This window comes from Cryptomeria japonica, chromosome 3, assembly GCF_030272615.1.
Source record: "Cryptomeria japonica chromosome 3, Sugi_1.0, whole genome shotgun sequence".
In the NCBI taxonomy this organism is placed as follows: domain Eukaryota; kingdom Viridiplantae; phylum Streptophyta; class Pinopsida; order Cupressales; family Cupressaceae; genus Cryptomeria; species Cryptomeria japonica.
Window position 1 is genome coordinate 966,515,278 of NC_081407.1, and position 11,725 is coordinate 966,527,002.

The 11,725-nt window shown below is 35.3% G+C and overlaps 1 non-coding gene across 1 annotated transcript; it reads left to right on the forward strand.

The window, feature by feature from the left end:
- Positions 1 to 2,925: 2,925 nt before the first annotated feature.
- Positions 2,926 to 2,997, forward strand: TRNAQ-UUG (transfer RNA glutamine (anticodon UUG)). Its single transcript has one exon. It is a non-coding gene; the product is annotated as a tRNA-Gln (tRNA).
- The last annotated feature ends 8,728 nt before the right edge of the window (positions 2,998 to 11,725 follow it).

Genomic DNA, 11,725 nt, shown 5'->3' on the forward strand with positions numbered 1-11,725 from the left:
CTAAACCCATGACCACCATAAATTTGACAAGGAATCTATAAGAATATTAAATGAATGTTATGAATTGTTGACTATTCCTTGTCTATTAGTGAAATTGAATGACTCACAAAGAACCCATTACTAGGCCAAAGGAGGTGATAATTCATGCACTTGATGTCGCACGTTGTTAAAATAGGCAAATTTGACCTCTTAGACCTTATATCTAAGCCAAAGGAGGTAATAATTTGTGCAACCCATGCTACAATTGTTAAAATGGATGAATTTGGTGGAATGGATACCTTTTAGACCTTGGCTTTAAGCTAAATAAGTGATTACAAAAATGGGTGAATTCAGTATCCGGAAATCCCTTAGACCTTGGGTCTTAACTAAAGGAAATGATATTTCATGCACTCATTCCACAAATTGAAAGAGACCAAATTTGGTAGAATGGATACCCTTTAGGCCTTGGCTCTAAGTTGAAGGAGGCAATAACTTGTGCACTAGATGTCAAAGTTGGAAAAATGGGCAAATTTAGAGGAAATGATGCTCCTCAAATCTCAGCTCTACGTAAAATCATGTGATAATTTGTGCACTCATTGACATGTTTACAAAATTTGGTGAACTTGGTGGAATGAATACCCCTCAAACCTTGACTCTAAGCTTTAGAAAGTAGGTGATAATTTGTGCACCTAATGCCATGACTACAAAAATAACATTGTAGAACATTTCAAATCCTCCAATAAAAAAAATTCTCCTTTCATTAAATAAACAATCCTTATGAAAAAATTATATATAAAATGGATATCTTAAAGATGACATCATAAAAAACAATGAACTAGTTAATACCAATTATAAAATAACGTCATCCATTGTGATAACATTATCAGAAATAAAACTATAATCTATTTTTAATTCATTAAAAAAATTTAAAAATATAAATTAACTCACTAAGATTAATTTGATTCCACATATCTTAATTTCTCTCAATCATTTATCTAGAAAAGCAAATTTTTTTTTTTTTTTTCCTAATCTTTATATATAGTGAGCTTGGGGCCACTCCCTTATATTAATTCAATTCAAAAGCAGGCTCTTCAACTGTACCGTGACTCTTTGTCTCCCTTGTGGGTCTCGCAAATCACCTACTTCTCTTTCACGAATGCGATCTTTTACAATCTCATCCGTAGTTCCAAGGAATGATGGATTGAATGTTTCACCACCTTCCATATCAGCAAATGTCAGTACCTGTGTATCACCCGCAAATCCTTTATTAGGCCTAAACCGATCAGTCTTAAGAACTTTATCAAGCTGCTCGTCCGCACCTCCATACATTTCAGAATCCGCAACAGTAATGACTCCTCTTTTAGTATCAACGGAAACGCCTTTATCCTCAATCGCAACCCTAGCACGGGCAATACCATAGTGATTGCTGCTTGTATAAGCAAATCTGGCCTCCAGAGCAGCGTAGGAGCTCTGTTCCACCGCCTTTTCAGATACACGTGCTGCATGTTTTGAGAAGCCTTCTTCGAGGGACTTCAACTTCTGCTCCACCTCTGTACACTTAGCCGATAATTCTTTTGAGACATTGTCAATTGTTCCTCAACATTCTTTAGTTTGTCTTGAAGTTCAGTTTCTCTCAAGAGGGTATTCTGCAAATCTTCTTGAAAAGCAAACAATTTAGCCTTTGAACTGTTATGATTATTTTCCAGAGCTATTACAAGTTCTCAAGTTCAAGATCTCTTTCATTTGATATATCTTTAAGGCTACTAATATTTACTCTTGCTCTATTTAAGCTTTCTTTCGGTTCTTTTTCCCTTAGACTTACATAGTCTCAAGCTCCAAAACTCTTGTCAAAGAATCTTTCATAAAAATAGTAAATCCATGAGAAACAGATTCTCTTCCTTCAGCCTCAAATTTTTGTTCTTTTGGTAGTTTTCGGCATCATATGTCTCATCTTCCTTAAGTTCATCTTCAATTGCTTCAACGTTCTCTTCTTCAGCCGAATCCTCATCATTTTTCCAACCATCCCACCAATGTACATAGTGTTTCGTTTCAACTTTCACTTGCACACCATTACTCTGTCGAGCCTAAATTGCGAAGAAATTCTTCGATGACTAAATCGGCTTTATCTTCTTCTTCCATTTGTGCTCAATAACTTCACCAAGCTCTGATACTAGTTGTTAATTATAAACGAGCAGAGAAAATATAAAACAACGAAAGTAAAATAGACACAAATAACACACAACACAAAGAATTACACGGTTCACCATAACTGGATACATCAACGGAAAAGCGGGGAAATCTCTTCATTAATTAATCATTATCCAATACTACTTCATACATGAACCGCACACAACCATTTATACAATTGTATTCAGCTAAAAAATGAAGATTTGAGAAAAGATAAATAATCATGTAAATGTTGGCTTTCACATTCCCAACAAAAAAAAAGAAGTTTTGTTCACCACTTAGATACCCATCGCCAAATGTTTGCAAATTCATTGATATAGATAGAAGTTGATAGATCACAGTGATTTTTTTTGAACCATGCACCTCCTTCCGTCTTTCGAATCTAAAGAGTGAAAGATCATATAGTTTCCCTTCAAATGATTCACAATCCTTCATACACTTGAAAGATGGCACCTTCAATAAACATTATTTTGATAGTTCGCAGATTATCACTAAGTAATTCTCTTTGTTGTTTCTAGCTGTCTACCCTCTCAGTGTAATTCTACTCAAAACTTAGTCTTACCCAAGTAATTGATTGTTGTTCAAGTCAATATTGGAAAAAATTCCTTTTATTCAATGTAATTGAATCTTGTATCAAAAACGGTTGCTGTGTTATGTCTTCTTCAAGAGAGAAATTGGGAAAGATTTAAGGTACTCTTCTCCCTTGAGATTTAAACTCTTATGCTGGAGCAGAAATTTAAATTTAAAAAGCAAGTTCAAGGTTCCATGGTGTAGTGGTTAGCACTCTGGACTTTGAATCCAACGACCTGGGTTCGACTCCCGGTGGGACCTTGAAATTTTCCATTTCGACAGTTTTTTTTTTTTAATAAGTGTGCCAAAAAAGCCAATTCACTAATATATTGATCTATGTTTTGCATGAAAAATTGACAAGTTAAATTGTAACGTCCCATGATAGAGGTTTAGAGATTATTCCAGTTTTTTTTTTTTAATAAGTGTGCCAAAAAAGCCAATTCGCTAATATATTGATCTATGTTTTGCATGAAAAATTGACAAGTTAAATTGTAACGTCCCATGATAGAGGTTTAGAGATTATTCCAGATGCAAAAGTAAATTTTCAGAACAACCGTTACACAAAAATACAACTCATATACATCACCTATAACAATTTTCATTTAGGAAAACAATAATTACTAGCACTTGCATCTGTGTAATGGGTAAGCCGATAGTAATTTATATAATTTAAATTTTTTTTTTTTTATTTACTAATATTACTAAATGAAAATCTAAAAATATAATATAAGAATGAATTAAGAATTAGAAAAAAAATATGATCCTCATAATAGTTCATAGAATAAGTCAAAAAAATTTGATATTAAACTTATCATGCGTTCAAAATCTTAAAATCATTTCAAACACACTGTCCAACAACATCCCCCTATCCAAGACCAAAAGAAGATTTGTGGAGAGATTTCCCTCTTATGTGAAGTGGAGGGTAATGGTAAGTCTGAAGCAGTGAGAATTTTGTTGGATTAAATTAATTTATGTTTTTGTTAGCACAAGCCATCTACTCACAAAGTTAGATTAAAATAATTTATGTTCTTGCCAACACAAGCCATATACCCCCAAAAGTCAATGTTTTATGTAAAAAATGTTAAATACAATGGGCAATAACTGAACTCCAATATTCAATTTAAATTAGTGAGATTCACTTTAGCAACCATGTAAATCTCTATCTATGTGTCTGTTTGTTTGTTTTGTATTGAGCTGGAATGGTTTGCTTAATTTATTGTTGGATTTAAATAGTATATTTTAGATTTTGATTTGTCTAATTTAAAAAATGCACAAGTTTTATTTGGTTATTATAAGATGTCTTTATGGTTAGATCTTCTATTGGTTGGAGGGTGACAAGGAATTGGGGGTATGCAATTTTGATATGTAAAATTGTGATTCTAGTATGAAAATAATAGTTTAGTAATATTTCAGAATTATGACACATTTTTAATTTGTGTGTCCAAGTTGCCTATTCGAAATGCTTTAACTTTAAAAAATTTTAATTCATCTAAGAAAAAACGTCCAATTCCCAAAATATTACATTATAGATAACCTTCAAATATAAATGTGTGAATTGTGACCATTGTAAATTAATTGTCAAAATTTTTGAGAGCATGCATTGACAAGTAGGAACTATGGATCATGAAAATTCCTGATCATGTATTGAACTTTCAATAACTAAAATTGGAAAATCCAATGCATCATTTAAATTCTTGTAACTATGAAATATAAAAGAGAAAACCAAAAACTATGAACATGTGAAACTACATGACCAAATGCAATTTATGAAAGATAAATAACAAAATAGAATCATAATACATTGATTCTAATCCATTTCCTATCACATGGTTCTCTTACTTGTCAAGTATTAATTTGGTTTAAAGTCCATGCTTGTCGTGTTTTAGTTGCACTACTTGTCAATTACAAGGAGGAGCACACAAATATCAAGGGATAGCCCACACGATAAATGTGAATTCATTTATGTTAGGCACTTTTTAAAACTCTAAATTGGGTGCCAAAGTAGAAGGGGTTAGCCCAAAATAATAAATTAATTTGATTTCCTATTTTTTATTTAATGTTGCTCGAGTATAAAACTTCTCCATTGGCCCTCCTTAAGTGGCAACATGATGTCCTTAGATCTTTCCTTTGACATTAATGACAATACTCCAACAAATAGTGTAGGTGTTCAAAAGTGCTACCAGTGTTCTTAATTATAATGCAAGCTAGGGGAAATGAATGAGTGAAGGTCTTGTTTAAAACCTATAAAAGTGTTGAGTGAAGGTGTAGAATCATGGAGCAATTGTTAGATTCATGAAAAACATGTCCTCGATTTCTTTTGAAAATATTTAAAATCTTAAGGTGTCAAAGTCTTATTGAATGTAAGGCCTAGCTCAAGTACTAATAACATATACCCTATACAATTAAAATTGCTAGTTTGAAGCCAGAGGTTATTCGGTTAATTTGTGTGGTTAATGAGCTATATATTGAGGCTTACATGACATGATTCTATATAATGTGCATCTATAGTTATTTGAGGTTTGTGTTGACAGATTTTTAAGGTTAAATAAAATATTTCTTATTTGTTTGTAAATAGTTTGATTTGACATTTAGATACCAAAATGCAACATAATTTCCATGTTTTATGAAGATGATTGACATGGTTGAATGCCACTAAACCAATTTTTATGTTTACTCTTCAAATGAAATCAAAATCATCAAATTCCTACCAAATCACAATTTGAAAAGTAGTGAGAAAAGGGGATATTTGGTCTGTAGTGGTGTAGTCTAGCAATTTTTTAAAATTTTAATTGTTTTAAATATTTGAATTTGTTTTTATGTATTAGTAAATCAATCCTGAAATTAACCATATCTTTGTGATGTAAAGTTTATTTTCATCTATTTTTAAGGTTGGGAATCTTATAGTGAACTCTATACAATACTATAATCCAAAAGAGTTCAAATTATTTTGGAAACATGGCTCTACAATTATGAACTCTCTTTGGACCAATATGACATTGGTGCAACTATAAATAGTTAATAATAACTGTAGAGATCATTTTAATTAAGATTTAAGAATGTTGCTAATTTTCAACGAAATGTATGCTTCTCATTAGAAAAGCTTATAACTTTTCATATTCAAGAAAACAATTTCTTAATAAAATTAATTATACATGTAGAGCTAAATTTAAGGTAAAAAGAGCCCTATTATGAACCTAGGTAGCTAATAATCTACTTATATTGTAATAGAATTACCTAAAGTTAATAAAATCCTGTTAAGAATATTGTAAGGGACGGTGTACATACACTCCTTGTCATATGGATTGAATCTACACATTGCATCTTATGAAATTCCCACAACTTATAAAGGGCCCAAAAATTCCGCAGTTTCGTTTTGGTGGAAGAAAAGGATCGTTCTGGTGGAAGAAAAGGATCGAGTGCTAATAGCTTCAGTTGATCAAGTAGCTAAGGTGGAGGGAGCAGAGTAAGAAGCGGCCGAGAAAATAGGATTGGAAGAGCAAACAACAAAAATAGAGGCAGCAGTACAGCCTGCGGAAGAAGCAAAGTCTACGTAAAAGAGAGGGGAGGCAACAGTAAAGCTAGCAGTAGCATCCATTGATTCACCACCATCAGTAGAGAGAACGCCACCAGCTTCTTTAGCAGCAACGCGAGTAGCTTCACCCATCGAATAATCCGTTGATTAACCAACGTTAGAGACAACATCCTCACCAGCATCTCATATAGCATCTAAGCTATCAGTTCCAGAAAATGAAGCATCTGAGTAAGTAGTTCAAGATGATGCCAGTAATTCATAACCCATTGACCCATCAGCGAAGGCAAAGGTAGCTTTGTCATTTGGAGTTGAACCAGCACTTTGCTCATAGATAGATGTGCATTCAGTTAACCAACAAGCAGTTGCTGAGATGGAGACAACACTTTCGCAGACTTTAATACTCACAATTTGATTGCAGGCTAGAGGCAGCGGGACATTTGTCGGAAACAACTAACAGGGATCGGCAAACAACGTTCAAAAAATTGTTTCAAGACAACTGTTTACCGACGTGAGACAATTCCGATGGGAGTGCCTCCCACAGGGCTAATCATGAGAATGATCAGGTACAGGGTGGTATAAAGAAAAATTTCTGCTTGTAGAGGAACTTTTAAAGAATTCTCTGCTTCTAATTAGAGCTTTTCAAGTAATTGTTTAGTTTTGGTTTCTTTGGGCACTTTTTGTTTTAGGATTTTACTTCATTTTATTATTCTTACATTAAGAAGAATATCAAATTTTTATATTTTTTTGGGACATGAAGTGTCTTCCCTAACTCATGGTAAGTTTGAATCTCTTTTGTTTTTGTTTTTGTTTTTGTTCTTAAAATTTCGGGTTTCAATTTTAGAGGGACGTGAGAGCTTTTTAGAGATATTTTGTTATACTTTTGAAAGAAAGATTATGTTTATGAAAATTAAGATATGTTTTGAGGATAAAGAATAAATAAAATTGATAGGATTTATGTATTTTTTAAAATCATTGATTTAGTTTGAAATTTTATTATAATTATGTGGGTGTGTTGTGCATCATCTTCGGTTACCTATCAATCTTCACCAGTTTGCTGTCAAAATGTTTCACAAGTTTATAACAAACATTGTTGAGTTTCTTTGTAGTTATAAATATGTATCGTTGTGTACACTTTAATAATAATAAGAATGTTTTTGGGGAAAAGGCCAGGATTTAGGAGGAGATTGAGCAACTTAATAAAATACTTGTTGCTTCTGGTATGTCTGCTGCAATGTACAACAACCTTAAATCATTGAACGCTCAGTTGAGTGAGATTCTAGCTAGGGAAGAATCTTATTGGAGACAAAAATCCAGGGATCTCTGGCTCTCTGAAGGTGATCGAAATACCAAATTCTTTCATTCCTCCTCTAAGCTCAAGAGACTTCGTAGTCGAATCTCTTGTATTATTGATTCTAATGGGAATACTCTGCTAGATGAAAATGAAATAGCTTCTGAAGCTGTTAGGTTTTTTAAATCTCTTCTTTCAGTAGAGCCAATGGTGGTTGATGAGGGTTTTGTAAATTCGATACCTCCCCTTGTCTCTCAAGAAGATAATAAGATGCTGATGGCTCCATTTTCCTTGGCTGAATTGAAAGAGGTAGTCTTTTCCATGCACCCGGAAAAGGCACCGAGACTGGATGGTTTTACAACATTATTCTTCCAGAAATGTTGGGACTTTGTAGGGAAAGATGTGTTGTTAGCCTTGGAGGAGTCTAAAAGGAATAGGGTGATTCTAAGAGAAATTAATACTACTCTTATTGCTATCATTCCTAAGGTAGCTAATCCTACATCTTTTTCAGACTTTCGTCCAATTGCCTTGTGTACCACTCTATAAAAAAAATTTAAAATTTTTTACTAAGGCAATTTCGGTTAGATTATCTAGGCTCCTTCCTCGGATTATTTTGTTAGAGCAAGGTGGTTTTGTGTATGGCTAGGAAACCCCTGAAGGTGCCATTGTAGCTCACGAAATCCTGCATTCTATTTCTCAGCAAAAGATGTCAGCAATGATCCTCAAATTAGACATGCTTAAAGCATATGATCGGGTCAATTGGCAGTCCTTGTTTGCTGTCTTGAGTCGGTTTGTGTTTTCAAGGTGTTGGGTTAAGTGGATCTATTCATGTATATCCTCCGCCCGCTTCTCAGTATTAATTAATGGGTCTCCCTCGGGTTTTTTTGCCTCCTCCCGAGGTATTAGGCAAGGAGATCCCTTATCCCCTTCTTTGTTTGTCATTCTGGCGGAAGTGTTAAGTAGGGCTATTTCTAATGCGACGGCCTCAGGTGTTTGGTCAGGTATCAAAATGGATGGCCTTCCTTCCTCACAATCTCATTGCTTCTTTGCTGATGACACGCTTTTGTTTGGGAAGGCCACTATGAGAGAAGCCCGAGCTATTGAGAAAATTATCTCTGACTATACAACCTTTTCTGGCCAAAAGGTTAATAAGGAAAAGTCCAAAATCTTCTTTGTCAATGTCCCCACTTTAGTTAGGGACAACCTTACCCGCTTTTGGAATTTTCAAGTTGGGTCTTTCCCCTGTATGTATATAGGTATTCCCTTCTTTTTGGGGGTAGATAAGAACTCTTTTTGGGATAAAATTGTTCATTCTATCTCCTCTAGAATTTCCTCCTGGAATCACAAATGGCTAACAATTGTAGGCAAAATTCTTCTAATCAAATCAGTCTTGAGTGCTATACCTACATATCTCATGTCTATCCTACAAGCTCCTTCTCAAGTTGTTAAGCATATAAAGGTTTCCCTCAGAGCCTTCCTTTGGAATGATAATTTAGGAGGAAAGAATAAAATTCCCCTTCTAGTGTGGGATAAAGTTTGTTGTCCCAAGGAGCTGGGGGGGGCAGGTATTCGTGATTTGGCTATTCAAAATAAGGCATTGGGGGCTAAGTTGATCTGGAAATTATACACAACTCCTTGGTGTAAATGGGCCTCTGTTGTGCTTGCTAAATATTTAAGGGGATCACCCAGAGAAAGGATTTTTACAGCAACTTCCCTTCCGAAGGGTTCTGCGTTCTGGAATTTTCTAACTTCTTGTAGAGATGTGATCTTGCCTCATTTATCCTGGGTTGTTCATAATGGGAGAAAGGCCCACTTTTGGGATGAAGTTTGGAATGGGTATCCTGCTCTCTCATCTATCCGTGATTGGTCCCCTTTGTTAGATATCCTTTCAACTCTTTGGGGACCTTTTGTTGTAGACTATTTCATCGTTGACAATTCAGGGCCATGTGAAGTGGTCAAATGGGAGGATATCCCTCCCCTAGCTATTAACATTAATATCGTTTTAGCTTTTATTGAACAACTTCGTAAGAGATCTGTAGTTTTTCAATTTAAAGAAGATTCTTTGGTTTGGATTAAAAATGCGGCAGGCTCCTATTCGGTAAAAGAGGGGTACAATTCTTTGATCCAGACCCCTGTACTTGTCTGCTGGCCTACTAAGTTATTCTGGCACTCTGCTTGTCTTCCGAAAGTAGGGGCTTTTGCCTGGCTAGCAGTTCAAGATAGAATCCTCACTAGAATGTGGTTGGATAGGCTTGGGATTACGGCAGTGTTTCCTTGTGTTTTTTGTGGCTATTGCATGGAATCGGTGGATCATCTCTTCTTGCTTTGTTCCTTTGCCTCTGAGTGTTGGTATTGGTTGTTTGGTATGTTAGGGTGGTCTTCTTATCTTTGTTCAAATCTTCTCTCACAATTTCAATTATGGCCCTTGTTGTTTCCCGCTTCGTTCTATTCATCTTTATGGATAGTTGCTCCATCTCTGGTGATCTAGAATCTGTGGCTTGAAAGGAATTCAAGAATTTTTAATCATAAGTCTACATCTGTGATAGGCGTCATAAGTAAGATCCAAGCCTCTATTAGTGAAGTAGTGCTTTCTTTCATTCACAAAAATTTAGGGCATCTAACAACCTTTTCTCATTGGGACAACTGGGTTACATGGAGATGGCCCTCTCTGCATTTATTTCCTTCTCATGGGGCTACTTCGGATGCTTTGTCTTCACATCTTAAGCGAAAGATGGCTAAGTGGAGTTCTCCCCCTTTTCCTTCTTTCAAACTTCAGTTTGATGGGGCCTCTAAGGGCAATCCGGGGAAGTCTGGGATTGGGGTTATTATTTTTGACCATTCTTCAAAAATTGTCAAGGTAGTTGGCAAATGCATTGGGTATGGCACTAATAACATGGCTGAATTTCAGGCTCTTTCCTTTGGTCTAGATCTGGCTCATTCTCTAAATATTAAAGATATTGTTATTGAAGGAGATTCGATGCTTGTCTGTCAGGTGGTTGCTGCCAAAAAATGTGTCTCTTGGCATTTGCAGTACCTTCTGGAGCACATTCTTCTTCAACTAAATGGCTTCTCCACTTTCTCAATTTCTCACTGCTCTAGAGAAATTAATGTGTTTGCAGATTTTCTTGCAAATAAGGTTGTTAGTGATGGTGTAGACCACATAGAATTAACACCCTTGGACTTTCCTATCTCATGTATGAAAATTTTATCTTAAAATTCCTTCTTGATGAGGATGTTCTTTCGTAAGTGCCAATAATGAGGGTGTTTATCTTTGGAATGATACCATTGTTATTGTCATTTATTGGGAGAATTAGCGTTGGAAATTTTCCTTGCCTTATGAGGGTTTTACTTCTTTGTATGGCTATAAGAAGGGTGTTGTCTTCCCTTATGATAGCACCTTAGTTATAGTCATTCCTAGTAGTGGAGCCATTTTTAAGGATGAAGGGTGGTAGTTTCTGAGATTAGCTGACATTGGTTTGACAAGTGCAGATTTGGAAGTTACTAGCTCTTCCATCATGACAGTTGGTTGCCTTGTTTTCGGTTTATATTGCTTGCTATGGTAATCATTACATGTTGTGGTTTAGCCTAATTCCGTGCTCTGCATTCTATGCTAATCTTGTAGGCATTGGTGGGTGTTTGTGTCATGACTTTTGGGTTTCACGTTCTGCTCATGAATCATTATGTTTTGCGGATATAGTGTTGGTGAGTCATTCGTTTCATTGATTGGGTTTGTTGTGAAGCGTTCTTTTCATCATTCAGAGGTGTTATCTGGCTGGGTATTCTTTTTATGATGATTTGATAATCATACAGTGATAACCCCTGCTCTGTTATATATCTTGGCTAACTGTTTAGGTATGACACATATTTGTCTGTTTATTTTTCTGGATTATGCAATGCTTCACAGGATGTGGAATCTCTTGGGCAAATTTGGTGGGTGGTGGATTCTTCTGAGAAATTGGAAAATGCAGTGTTTTGGGTGGGGTAAATGGCTCCTTGTCATGTTGTTACTCGTTTGGTTACTCCTATGGATCATTATATGGATTGGTTTCACCATGTTTCCTGAGGGTTGTCTCCATCTTCTGCTACTTCTTATATGGATAGGTTTATGTATGCTAACCATTTTCATGCTGTCAGGCCTACTTCTCCTTGGTTCCCTCTTCATTGTGTTT